Source organism: Orycteropus afer, unplaced genomic scaffold (assembly GCF_000298275.1).
Source record: "Orycteropus afer afer isolate SDZICR_OR568_19922 unplaced genomic scaffold, OryAfe1.0 scaffold00226, whole genome shotgun sequence".
Classification (NCBI taxonomy): Eukaryota; Metazoa; Chordata; class Mammalia; order Tubulidentata; family Orycteropodidae; genus Orycteropus; species Orycteropus afer.
Window position 1 is genome coordinate 3,472,873 of NW_006921813.1, and position 11,732 is coordinate 3,484,604.

Below are 11,732 nucleotides of genomic sequence, written 5' to 3' on the forward strand. Positions count from 1 at the left end.
ATTCCTGGCCCAGATGATTTCACTGGAGAATTCTACCAATCATTCAGAGAAGAGCTGACACCAATTGTACTTGAACTATTCCAGAACATCGAAAAGGATGGAATCTTCCCATATTCATTTTATGAAGTAAGAATAACCTGATACCAAAATCAGGCAAAGACATTACTAAAAAGGAACACTACAGACCAATATCCCTCATGAATACAGATGCAAAAATCTTCAACAAAATCTTAGCCAATAGACTATCAACATATCAAAAAAATACTGCATGATCAAGTGGGATTCATACCAGGTATGCAAAGATGGTGTGGTAGTTAGGTTATGTGTCAACTTGGCTGGGCCTGGTTTTGAGTTGCTGGGCAGCTGGTTGTAGTTATTCCCCATGATGAGACTGGCAATAACTCCATGGTGGAATCTACTGGAACAGCTTAATAGCTGCCTTAAGGATTTGGTTTTGCTTCTGGTGTATAAGGAGAAGCTTTGGGAATGGTCTGCAGTTTTTTTTTTTTTGCATGCATATAGCCAAGTCTTCATATTTCAGCCTGCCACATTTCTTGCTGATCTTGGGAATGTCTCTGGACTTGAACTAGTGGCCTGCCATGTTGTTTAGTAATATTGGGATTGTGCCATTTTATTTGTCAACCCTGGGCTTGTTAGCCTCAGCAGCCAGCAGCTGCCTGAGTGAAAAGACATCTCTAGCTCCAGTGGGCTGGGAGCAAGAGGCACAGCTGAAACCCAGGGTCAAGGGGCTTTCACCCAGCCCGTAAAGCTTAGCACTTTGAACTTGGATTTCTAGCCTCCAAAACTGTAAGAGAATAAACTCCTATTTGTTAAAGCCATACCCTTTGTGGTATTTCATTTAGAGCAGCATGAAGTAACCAAAATAGATGGTTCCACATTAGAAAAACAATCAATGTAATGCATCACATAAGTAATATAAAGGAAAAGAATTATATGATCATATCAAAAGATGCAGAAAAGGCATTTGGTAACATCCAACACACATTCCTGATAAAATCTCTCAGAAAAATAGTAATAGAAGGGAAATTGCTCAACATGATAAAGGGCATATATGCAAAACCAACAGTCTACATTATACCCAATGGAGAGAAACTGAAACCATTCCCCTTGAGAACAGTAACCAGACAAGGATGCCCTTTATTTCTACTTCTTTTCAACATTGTACTGGAAGTCCTAGCCAGGGCCATAAGACAAGAAAGGGAAATCAAAGGCATCCAAATTGGTAAGGAAGAAGTAAAAATATCCCTATCTGCAGATGATGTGATCCTATACATGTTGCTCTTGTTGTTGTTATGTGCCCTTGAGTCGGACCCGACTCATAGTGACCCCTCCTTGGGTTTCCGAGGCAGTATTACTATGGAAGTAGATTGCCCCATCTTCCTTCCGAGGAGTGGCTGGTGGGTTTGAACAGCCAGCCTTCTGGTTAGCAGTCAAGTGCCTTAGGCACTATGCTACCAGAGCTCCTGATCCTATACATGGAAAACCCGAAACACTCAGTAAGAAAATTACTGGAACTTATTGAAAGATTTATCATCATGGCAGGATATAAGATCAACATCCAAAAAATCAGTTGGATTCCTCTATACCAGAAAAGAGATTGCTGGAAAAGAAATAAGGAGATCAATACCATTTACATTAACTACCAAAAAAGATAAGATACTTGGGAATAAATCTTACTAGGAATGCAAAAGACCTATTCAAAGGAAACTACAAAACACTACTTCAAGAAACTATAAGAGATGGGTACAAGTGGAAGAACATACCATGCTTGTGGATAGGAAGATTGAAAAGTGTGATAATGTCAATACTACCCAAAGCAATCTATATATTCAATGCAATGCCAATCCACATTCCATCAACATTCTTTAAAGACATGGAAAAAACAATCACTAATTTTATTTGGAAAGGAAAGAGAACTTGGATAAGCAAAGCACTACTGAAGAAGAGCAAAGTAGGTCTTACACTCCCAGATCTCAAAACTTACTAAATAGCCACAATTGTCAAAACAGCCTGGTATTGGTATAACAATAGACACATAGACCAGTGGAACAGAATTCAGAACCCATAAATATATCCACCCACTTACAGTCAACTGATCTTTGACAAAAGGCTGAAATCCATTAAACAGGGAAGAGATAGTCTCTTTCACAAATGGTGCTGGCTAAACTGGATATCCATTTGCAAAAAAATGAAAGAAGATCCATACCTCACACCATACACAAAAAGCACCACCAGGTAGATCAAAGACTTAAATGTGAAACCTAAAACTACAAAGTTCATCAGAGAAAAAATAGGGGCAAATTTAGGGACCCTAATTTATGGCATAAATAGACTATCAAGCATAACCCAAGAGGCACAAACCACAGAAGATAAACTAGATGATTGTGACTTTCTAAAAATTAAATTTAAAAATTAAATTCTTATATGCATCAGCAGACTTCTCCAGAAGAATAAAAAGAGAACCTACAGAATAGGAAAAAATTTTCAGCAATGACACATCGGACAAAGGGCTTAACTCTAAAATTTATAGAAAATTCCAACACCGCAACATCAAAAAGACAAACCATCTAATTAAAAAATAGGCAGGAGACATGAACAGACACTTTACCAAAAAAGATATTCAGGCAGCCAATAAACCCATGAAGAAATGTTTGCAATCATTAGCCATTGTTGTTGTTGTTATGTGCTGTCAAGTCAGACCTGACTCATAGCAACCCCTCCTTGGGTTTCCAAGGCAGTATCACTATGGAAATAGATTGCCCAACCTTCCTTCTGAGGAGTGGAGAAGTGCAAATCAAAACAACCATGAGATATCATGTTACCCCAGCATTAATAGCAAAGTTCAACAAGATAGAAAATAGCAAATGCTGGTGAAGATGTGGAAAGATTGAGACTTTCACACACTGGTAGTGGGACCGTCAAATGATACAACCACTGTGGAAATGAGTATGATGATTCCTTATAAATTTGGAAATAGAAATACCATTTGACCCAGCAATCCTATTACTAGGTACATATCCCAAAGAAGTGAGTGGCATGACATAAATAGATATACACACACTCATGTTCATCACAGTACTATTTGTAATAGCAAAGAGATAGAAACAATCTAAGTGCCCATCAACCAAGCAATGCATAACTAAACTGTGGTACATCCACAGAATAGAATACTATGCAACCCTAAAGAGTAATGGAGAATCTGCAAAACACCACATAATGTGGATGAACTTGGAGGACGTTATGCTGAGTGAAATAAGTCAATCACAGAAGGACAAATAACGTATTAGTCCACTATTGTATAAAAGGTTTATACATAGCAGGAATTTTTGTTGTTGTTGTTGGTTACCAGGGATAGGAGGGGGAAAGAGGGAAAATTTCTATTTAGGTTGGAAAAAACAAAGATATATATACCAAAGACTATCAGTGGTTACCAGGGGTAGGAGGGAGGGGGAAAGGGAAGCTTTTGTTTGCAAGACGTTGAATTTATGCTAATGGTGGTGGAGTATTTTGGAAAAGGATAGCAATGATAGTGGCACAACATGAAAATGTCATCAATGTCCCTGAGCTGTAAAGGTGGTAGTTGTTATGTTTACAAATGTCTTGTTGTGTATATTTTCACCACAATAAAATTTAAAGAAAAGAAAGGAAGAAATCTAACAATGTACTCCATTGGGCAAATCAGCTGCAAAAGATCTCCTTAAAGTGTTAAAAGGCAAAAATGTCACTTTTAGCACTAAGTGCCTGACCCAAGTCAATAAACTCATATGCATGTGACACTTGGACAACGAATAAAGAAGACCACAGAACTGATGCATTTGAATTGTGGTGTCGGTAAAGGAAATACCAAGGACTGCTGGAAGAATAAATAAATCTGTCTTAGAAGAAGTACAGCCAGAATACTCCTTAAAAGGGGGGATGGCAAGACTTCATCTCACAGACTTTGAAAATGTCATCAGGAGGTACCAGACTTTGAAAATGTCATCAGGAGGTACCACACTTGGAGAAGGCCATAACACTTGGTAAAGCAGAGGGTCAGTGAAAAAGAAGAAGACCCTCAATGAGATGGATTGACACAGTCGCCGCAACAGTGGGCTCACACATGGCTTAGGATCAGGCGGTGTTTCATTCTGTTGTATGCAGAGTCACTATGAGTAGGAATTGACTGGATGGCATCTAACAACAATGTTGACAGAAGCAGGTAGCCACGTCTTTCTCCTGTGGAGCCACTGGTGGGTTCAAACTGCCAAACTTTCTGTTATCAGCAAAGTGCTTAATCAGTGCACACCAGGACTCCTTGAGAGCAAGTATGGTGAGCTTCATTTCTGTCTTCCCTGAATTTGAAGCAGAGCCTGGCATGAAACAGTACTCAAAACATGCTCTTTGAAGTTCTTTGTGAACTGGGCTTCTAATTATTGAGTGTTATGAACAAAAAGGAGTCTCTGGGTGGTGCAAATGGTTATCATGCTTGGCCACCAACCAAAACACTGGCAGTTCAAACTTATTTGGAAGCACCTTAGAAGAAAGTCCTGATGACCGACTTCGAAAAAATCAGCCACTGAAAATGCCGTGGAGTGCGATTCTGCTCTGATGTACGTGGAGCGGCCATGAGTTGGAATTGACTCCACAGCAACTGGTAGGAACAATGAAGGAAGTGATATGAAATAGCTGTTACTATCATTTTCCCATCTCTGCCCTCGGCTGTCATCACAGGTGTAGGGGCATTCATTCCTCTTGAACGAACAGTGTTACAGGCTCCCCATTTGACATTTTCAAAGATGTGAGATGAAGTCTTGCCATCCTCCCTTTTAAGGAGTACTCTTTTTGTGTGTGTGTGTGTGATTTGGGTGAAGATTTACAGAGCAAATTCACATTCCATACAGCAGTTTACATATACTTTGTCTCATGACATTGGCCACAGTTTACCACAATGCAACAGCTCCCCTCCCACTTCCTCCCTATAGTTACCTCTTCCCAGTGTCCATCCCTCCATACACTCCTGTCCCCTGAGCTGTCTCCCTGTGCATAAGCAGCCCTTTTAAGGAGTATTCTGGCTGTGCTTCTTCCAAAACAGGTTTATTTATTCTTCCAGCAGTCCTTGCTATTTTCTTTACCAACACCACAATTCAAATGCATCAATTCTGTGGAAAAGTCCATTTTCCTCTGGTGAAAGTGCCCTGGAAGAGAGAGGTCAGGGCCTCCACCAAGCATGTACTACCACTGTCAACAGCCCTACTCTGTGATAAAGTGAGGTGTTATGGATTGAATTGTGCCCCCCCCAAAAAAAATCTGTGTTGGAATCCTAATTCCTATGCATGTCAGGTGGATGAGGCCATGTGGGGTTTGGTGTAGGGTTTGCGCTAACCTTCATCACTTCTGAGCTATAAGAAGAGTAGATTGAACACAACAGCAAGAACAAAGAGACAATGGGATGGTGGAGGTGGAGGTTGTAGGGTTCAGGTTGGGGAGGCAGATGACTTGTGAAAAGTGCCAAGGGACCAAAGCATCCTGGGGCAACAGAAGCTGAAATAGACAAGGAAGGATTTCCACACCAGATCCACTTCCAGAATTTGGACTTCTAGCCTCCTGAATTGTGAGAAAGCAAATTTCAGTTTTTTAAAGCCACCCACTTGTGTTATTTCTGTGATAGCAACACTAGGAAACTAAGACAATTTTAATTATCCAGTCTTTGAAATCAGAATTATCTGTGACCTGAGTGGTCACGGAATCCCCAGGGCACACTTCTATATTAAGATGCTGTGGTAATTAAGATTATGTGTCAACTTGACTGGGCCTGGTTTTGAATGGCTGGGCAGCTGGATGTAGTTATTCCCCATGATGAGACTGGTAAGCAGCTCCATGGTGGAGTCTGCTGTGAACAGCTGAGTAGCTACCTTAGGGTTGTGGTCTGTGTCCAGTATATAAGAAGCAGCTTTGAGAAATGTCTCTGAGCTTTTTGTCAGTGAGTGGCTGGCCATGTTGTCTGCCAATCTTGAGACTGTTTCTGGACTTGAACTAGTCGTCTGCCATGTTACTTGATAATCTTGGGACTGTGTCATTTTACTTGACAACCTTGGGTTTGTCAGCCTTGGCAGCCAGCAGCTGCCTGAGTTAAGAGACACCTCCAGTGCCAGAGGGCCTGGAATAAGAGGCAGAGCTGAACCCTAGCCCCTAGAGATGGCACTTTGAACTCGGAGTTTTAGTCTCCTAAACTGTAAGAGAATAAATCCCTTTTTGTTAAAGCCATCCAATTATATCTGTTATAGCAGCGTTAGAGAACCAATATAGATGGCCCCCTTAGCTGCTAAGCCTTGAAACGCCCTAAACAGAAGTTTGCACAATAAATGCAAAAAACATGCTCTGTAAACTTTCACACAAATCACAATAAATTTTTTTTTTTTTTTTAAAAAAGAGACATTTTCCACAGAGCCAACAATATAGTGAACTGCTGAAAGGACAGTAGACACAGCAGTGGTGACTTTGCAGCAATGGTGCCTTCGCTCATCAAGCATCATTTCTCTGTTGAACCTCATGGTTTTAAAGACTCCATCTTCCAAACAAATTTTACTTATCACACAATAATTTACATCCCCATGGGGTTTTGTTAAAGAACACTAATCAGAGCTTCTGATCTGCATAAACACCACCACCTCGAGTATATTATCAAATATTTCACTTGAAAGCAAAGGAACTTGTTTAGTTAGTATGTACAACTTTATCATAAAAGTGTAATTTCTAAGGAAATACTGAAAATAGATTAAAGACCTCCCTTAGTGCCCCTGAGGACACAGAAGAGTCCAAGAATGTGAGGAACCACTGCTATAGGATTTGGAATGAATAGGGAATAGAATGATTTGGAAATGAAAAGGAAGAAGAGATACTACTCAAAAGTATTTGTTAGAAGAATGTAAGCTATGAAATATTTTATAGAACGTGGAGGTATATGGAAGGACCTGCATGCAATTTCGCTAACATTGCACATTTTATGGAATAATGCTTTATAGAGCTGCAGGTTTTGCACTTAAAGCTAATGCAGACTGAGCAATAGAACCATACCATACTAAGGCTTACAGTGTGCATTGTGCTAGAGGATCCAGAAAGCTGAGAGGAACAACAAGGTCTCCATGTGCACATGGCTTCTTTATAAGAGCAACTTGTGGGCCTCAGTGGTAAACACTGTGCAGGACGTCTGGTGCCAGCCCATTTCTCTGAGCCCACCTCAAGGTATTAGATGAAGAAAGGTGAAGGACAAGATCTTTGTCCCTGAAGCAGCAGGCATGCCTTATTTTGGGATGCCTACATCAGGCAGCCACACACCACTGTGTCTAGCAGCTTTAGTCAAATGGGGCAGCAGCCACTCCTGACCTCCTTACATGATAGAGGGTGGGAGGCTGGCCCTTGCCAACTTCTCTGTTGTTGCCAGAAGAAGTAATCCTTCCATTGATGTCTTCGCTGCTGAGGGTGGAGCTGTTATCTGAGTGAGACTCTGGAAGACACAGTCTGGATCTTCATTTGGAAGAAATGAATGACCGCCCTTAACCAGCTTGGGCAGTTCCTAGAATTATTCTGTAGTGGACAGTGGGAGAAGTGAAACATTTGCATCACAGCTGACATTAACACAATGTCTCTCTCTGGAAATGCAGAAGATAAGAGTTCAAAGCAAACTGAATCCGATGGATTCTCTGTAAGTAAAGCAGTTTTATGGTGGCCATCACTCAAGGGAACCAGTAGAATCTGGACTCAAACCCAACCACGTCAATCTTTTGCATCACCAAAGGACTCCACAGAGATATACCAAACCAAACTCACTGCCATCCATCAAGTCGATTCTGACTCATAGAGACCTCCACTGAGTTTCTGAGGCTGTAAATCTTTACTGAAGTAGATCGCCTCATCTGCCTTCTGCAGAGTGGGTGGTGGGCTTGAACCACTGACCTTCTTGTTAGCAGCCAAATACCTTATCCACTATACCACCAGAGCTTCTTCCACACAGATATAGTCAATATTCACAGCAGCCTTGTAAGGTGGGTACTTTCCAAAACCTCATTTCATAGGTGAAGACAAGCAGTACAGAGAGGTTAAATAACTTGTCCAAACGTTCAGGACTCATACTTTTAACCATTACGCTAAACTGAGCAGAGCTGCCCAGACTCTGGTATTTCTGTGAATGAAAACACTGTACTCGTTCACTCACTGATTCAGTCACTACTTCTTCATAATGTTCATTCAAAACATATTTCTTCCACCCCTATTCTGTGCCAGGCACTGTACCCTGCTCAGCAGGCTCAATGACGAGAAAGCAGACCCAGCTCTATCCCTCACATAGCTCAACCTCTAGGGAGAATTGTGGATGTTAAATAAATGACCACACAAATATAATATTGTAATCTGGAGTACACGCCATGAAGTACAGAGTGTTATGAAATTATATGCCCCCAACCTACCCCAGGGCTTTGAGAAGGCTTCCCTGGGGAATTAAAATTTGAACTGCAGTCTCAAGGACAAGCAAGTTAATTAGGTAAACAGTGGGAGCAAGGGTGTTCCAGGAAGAGGCAACAGCATGGGTCGAGTGCCCAGAACGTAAAATAAACCTTAAGAAGCTTCCAGGGTGGAGAGAGAAGCAACATCATAGAGACAAGCACTACTGGAGTGCAGCTGTGAGGGAGATGTGTGGAGCATTTGAACAATGTGGGTGGGGGAGGTTGTATTCTAATCAAGCTAGAATAAGACAAGTAAGGAAGACTAGGTAAGACTCAAGCAATTTTCGCAAGGGGTAGTCAAAGGATTTTACGTACTTTAGAGCCTTGAGGGCTATGTACAGCAGTAGCTACATACAGCACTGGCATTAAGGATGTCAAGAGTGCATCTTGTGGACAGAGTTTAGCAAAGAAGAGATTGCCATGACTAGAGTCCCATGTAAGGCTATGCAGGTGAGAGTCATAGAGCTACCAAAGATTATATCATGACACAGTGCTCAAAACAGTGAAGAAAGTGTGTGCAAAAATGAGGCAATGCCTCATTTGAAGGGATGCCATGTCCAAGAAACTGGCACCAAGTTAACAACACTTTCCTTACAGATCTGAAGAATCTCTTGTTGGATGTCGATGGCCATGTGTGATGCACATGCCTGTAATCACTTGTAGTTTCTAGATGGTGGCCACACTCCATTTCCCTTCACAATACATTCTCTTCATTCATAGACAGGCTACCTTGAAAACAACAGAAAGAACTTCATTCATGCTATGAAGATCAGTAAACCCCAGACTATTATCTGATCTTTAAGCTGGAAAAACCAAACTCACTGCCATAGAGTTGATTCTGACTCACATGATGCCCATTTGGCTTCCAAGGCTATAAATCTTTACGGAAGTAGACTGCCTCATCTTTCTTCCTCAAGTGGCTAGTGGGTTTGAACCACTGGCCTTTTTGGTTAGCAGCCAAACACCTTAACCACTACACCACTAGAGTTCCTAGAACTGATAAAATATTCATGCTAAAAAATAAAAACATCTGCATGGAGTCCCTGAGTGGTGCAAACTGTTAGCATACTCAACTACCAACAGAAAGGTTGGTGGTTTCAAGTCCAGCCAGAGACACCTACAAAGAAAGGCCTGGTGACTGACTTCTGAAAAAGCAGTATGGAGCATGGTCCTATTCTGGTGCACATGGATTGCCATGAGTTAGAATCGACTTAGTGACCACGGATTAAATGGTGGTAACCAAGAAGGAAACAATAAGCACTGTTAAAGATAAAACTTGAGAAAATAATTAATCAGAGTTATGATTTTCTTGTGTCCCTGCTCATTAGAGTATGTTGTTGTTGTTGTTATGTGCTGTTGAGTTGGACCCAACTCATAGCTACCCTTCCTTGCGTTTCCAAGGCAGTATCACTACAGAAGTAGATTGCTCAACCTTCCTTCCATGGAGTGGCCAGAGGGTTTGAACTGCCAGCCTTCTGGTTAGCAGTCAAGTGCCTTAGGCACTACGCCACCAGAGCTCCTTATTAGAGTATAGTAGGCAAAAAGGTGTCCTGTGATTTTATTCTTATTGTTCCAAATATTTGGTTAAAGAGTAAATATTTAAGATGGTTTTTCAAGACGTCATGTACCTACCTTAACAATATTCAGGCATAGAAAACAAGGAATTGAAAGAGAAGGGAAATGAAAATGAGAAGATGAGTCATAAATGAGAAAAAAAGTCTTAATTATAAGAAACACCTAAGGGGCCCTGTCCTTTTGCAAAAATAATACAGGCCTACGCCATTCTGTAGGACGAGTAGAGCCTGTGCCTGACTCAATGACAACTGCTTGAACATTGTATAATATTTATTCTTTATATTTTCCTGATTTTCTGCAAAGAATGTGTGTTATTTTTATTAATAGAAAAATAAACACTCTATGTAGATTGTTCATCAACATGTGAAGTAAAATGAGATTATAAATATGAAGCTTTCAATAAAAATAATTTTTAAAAGTAAAACATTACAATTTTTTTTAATGATTATGAAATCTTCTTGCTTATTTCTTTAATTAATATTTTACTTAATTTTTGGTGAAAATAGACACAGCAAAACTCACTCCCATTCCACAGTTTCTTGACATAAAGATCAGTGACACTGGTTACATTATTCACGTTGGGTCTATATTCTCTTTGTGTTCTAGTTGTTTCAATCCCATTAATTTAAACTTCCTGCCCCCCAACCTTTCCATCTATGCTTTAAAATTGCTGTTGTCCATTGGTCTTGCATAGATCATGTAAAAATAAAACTGCAATACTCAAGGATAGCAATCATTACTTTTTGAGCTAAACTATTACTTAGTTTGAAGGTGACTTCAGGGTATGGTTTCAATTCAAGTCATGGGGACTCCTCCAGCCTCAGTAGGTCCAGTAATTCTGAATTCATTATGAATTTGAAGGTTTGTTCCATGTTCTTCTCCCTATCAGGATCTATCCATTGTGTTCCCTGATTAGAATGTTCAGTAGTGTTAGCTGAGCACCATCTAATTCTTCTTGTCTCAACATATAGGAGACAAGGTTCATGGAGACAATTAGTCCTTTGGTCTGGTTTCTTCTCTGAATTTTGGGTTTCTTCTTTCTCTTTTGTTCCAGATGAAACAAGACCAATAATTGTATCTTAGATGGCCACTTGTAAGCTTCTTATTTTTTACATCAAATTTCATATCTGAATCCTTATATACCAATTACTGAGCAACATGACAAATAAGAAACTCCCAAGATTGCCTTTGTCCCAAATGCTGAAACATGTCTTAGGTTTATGGATACATGGAGAATGACACTAAGATTTCTGTACTTGATTGATCTACTTACAATAGTTTTTAACACGTTCAAAATAAAGGATTATTTTCGTGTATCCTTCTACTTTTTTCTTTTCATTCTATGTTATCCAATTTGTTAATACTAATATGTATTAAATACAACATTGAATCAGATGGCATTCTTGACTTCAAGGAGCTTGCAGCCAGTAGATATGAGTTGACATGAAAATAAATAAATGCAATAAAGGGTAGCACATGCACTTATAGAAATATGTTCAGGACAGTACATAAATAAATAACATGAACTGCTTCTAAATTCATTAAGAATTCATCAAGACATACAGATCCATCGACCTATAGTCAGCTGATCTTTGACAAAGGCCCCAAATCCATTAAATGGGGAAGAGAATGTTTGTTTAATAAATGGTGCTGGCAAAA

At 40.1% G+C, this 11,732-nt stretch overlaps 1 protein-coding gene across 1 annotated transcript in view; it reads right to left on the reverse strand.

The window, feature by feature from the left end:
* FUCA2 (alpha-L-fucosidase 2) overlaps positions 1 to 11,732 on the reverse strand; it is a 111,954-nt gene that overhangs the window by 72,347 nt on the left and 27,875 nt on the right. The gene's annotated exons all lie outside the window — the stretch shown is intronic.